The sequence below is a fragment of the Meleagris gallopavo genome, chromosome 8 (assembly GCF_000146605.3).
Source record: "Meleagris gallopavo isolate NT-WF06-2002-E0010 breed Aviagen turkey brand Nicholas breeding stock chromosome 8, Turkey_5.1, whole genome shotgun sequence".
Classification (NCBI taxonomy): domain Eukaryota; kingdom Metazoa; phylum Chordata; class Aves; order Galliformes; family Phasianidae; genus Meleagris; species Meleagris gallopavo.
The window spans coordinates 10,423,805-10,426,552 of record NC_015018.2 but is presented as its reverse complement, the minus strand read 5'-3'; positions in this window follow the sequence as shown (position 1 = coordinate 10,426,552).

Below are 2,748 nucleotides of genomic sequence, written 5' to 3'. Positions count from 1 at the left end.
CGGAGCGCAGATGCCAGGCGCAGGGTGCGCAGATGCCGCTTTGTGAACGACCGCTGCGAACAATATTTCTCCCTTCCTCCCCCCACGGCGGGGAGAGGGGAAGGGGCGAGGAAAGGAAAAAAGAATTAAGGAGAGAAAATAGGAGAAAGAGAGAAAAGCGGCCGTGGGAGCGCGTCCCGCCCCGCCGGGCGCACGGGGACCGCCACGCAGCACTCGGCACGGGGGAGGGGGCGAGCCGCCTCCGCGAGAGGGTCCCCGGGCATCTCCCGGCCCCATTCGCCACCCGGATCCCGCGGAGCACGGCCAGCGGCTGAGCTAAGGCTGTGTCCAAGGAGAAGGACTGTAGGGAGCAAGGAAACCAAATGGCCCGGGGAGGAAAGAGAGGCAACAGGTGCCGAGCGCAGAGCGCTCAGCGTTAGCCGGGGTCTGTGGTGCACACAGGTGGGTGCTGTGAAATTGTTCTGCTGAGGCATTCCACAGCGATGCGGGACGTGCACGATGTGGAATTGCAGGGTCCTCGATCACCACTTCCCACCAGCCCTAGCTCCTCGAGGTTTGCTCTCTTCGTGGAGAGCGCTCAGTGGCCCCACACTGATTTACCATCACCAGGAGAGCTGCTCTCCTTAAGCTCTCTGGCTGTGCCTGAGCTCCACAAGCTCCTGGAGAGACCTCGCAGGAGCCCCCAGGGCTGCACCCCGCACCCCATGACAGCTCTATGGGAAGCACAGATCTCTGCCATCAGCGAAGCAATCTCAGGCTGCCACCCCTGAGCACTCCCAGCTGCAGGGCAAAGCCCAGCTCCTGCCTTGCAGGTGCATGGTGGATTTATGACTGGCACAACCCAGGATGCTCTCAGCAGGTGCGCGTCAAGCACACAGAAGAATTGAGCTGTGCTTGGCTCTGCTCTGGAACCTCCCTGGTTACACTTCAGGACACCAGGAAAGTACCCAACAGATGCCAAGCACCAGCCCTGATGGTCCCCATCTCTTTCCAGGCCTTCCCACCAGGCCAGGCCAGGGCAAGGCTGTTCCCAGAGAAAAGGAAATGTGTTCTGCTGTGGGACAAAGTGTGCAATGGAAGAAGTGAGCCCAGGAGTCCCTTGCACAGGAGATGCCCATCCCCAGTCTGGTTGTGCTGCTTCGGCGGGGTGTACAGGGGAGGGAGACAGCAAGTGGAATGGGCACCTCTGGAGAGAAGATGACGTGTATTTTCAATAAAAATCTGGGTATTTTCATCCAAAGCACTTTGCAGTACATACCACATAACCCTGCCATCACGCAGCCCTGAAAGAGAAGCTGCACCGAGCCTGAAGCAGCTCTGGGCACTGCAGTTGCAACAAGTCATGCTCCAACCTTGTGCCAAAAGGCTGTGAAAGGTGGTGATTTCAGCATGGAACCTTGCAAATACTCACCTCCCTAGGCCTGCATTATCTGGGGAGCCAGATGACCCTCAACTGTAAGGGGAGACCATTGGTTCCCTGCTGGCCATGCCTGGACCGGGGGGTGCAGAGACCAAGGACAGGATCCTGCAAGCCAGGATGGAGGATGCCACCAGCAGCCCTGTGGCACCATCTGTTGAGCCTGTGCCCTAGCTGAACTGGGTCATCATCAGAAAACATAGGAGGGAGTGCAGATTCACCCCCTCCACTGGCTGGAACTGCTGCCGTGCCCCACACTGGGCTCCGATGTTCCCCAATCCACTGCTGGTCCCCGCCCCCCGCTGGCGACCAGGGGACTTGAGGTTGCCTTTCCCCTTACACCCACACCCGGGGGTGCCATCACCCAACACCTGCTTCCAGGTGTTATGGACATGCAGGACAGTGTTGCCTGGACTGGTGAAGCAGCAGGAGCAGTATGACCCCAGCACACTCCGTAGATGGCTCCAAGCCACCTCCAGCTTTGGGGTCCCCAGCCCGACACAGCCCCTATGCCCCATGCTGGGATGTCCCTCCCTCCCCCATTTCTCACAGTGGTCCCCACCATTTTCCCAACATCATTTAAGTTTCTGGAGCAATCGTTTTTCTCTTTTTTTGTCCTTCTTCTTCTTCTTTCTTTTTTTTTTTTTAAAGCAAACCATCTACCATATGTTCTCCCCTGAAAGGGGTAATTGTTAACAGATCATTAAAACACCGTGGCGAGTGCTCTGAGATTCCTTCCCTTGGTCTTAAGCATTATCCCGTCTCTGTCACCCTTTCAATGCGGCTTTGAGGGCTCTGCTTTTCTAACTTCCTTCTCGGGGGAGAAAAAAAAAATAAATGAAAGAGCCACTAAAGTGACCCTCTTCACAGCTCTCCTCCTTTCTTTTCAATGTCTTTTTCGACACCCAACAATAATCGGGGCCGGCGAGCTGCAGGCTGGGGGCTGAGGGCCGCATCCTGCCCCGCTCATGGGCACTGGGGTTCAGGGGCAGCACATGTTGTGGCATCAACCTTGCCCTTCCCTTCTGCAAAAGGGGTCTGCACATCCCCAACCCTTCATCTCCTTGATTGTGGAAAGGGCCTGGGCAGTGAGGTTTGGTTCCACATTCCCTGCTCAGTGCGTTTTCCCCCCATCCTTTGGCTGCTCCCCCCAAGCAGTGCTGCGTTTGCATGATTCAGCGCAGCCTTGCTCTGCCCCTCCGTGTTTCTGAGCAGCAGCATGAAGCCGTGGAACCTGTCCCTACCCACCTCTGGCACAGGAGCCTGGCACAGGGTGGAGAGCACTGACACCTGTGTTGAGACAGATGGGGAGGAAAAGCCACTTGAGTTTA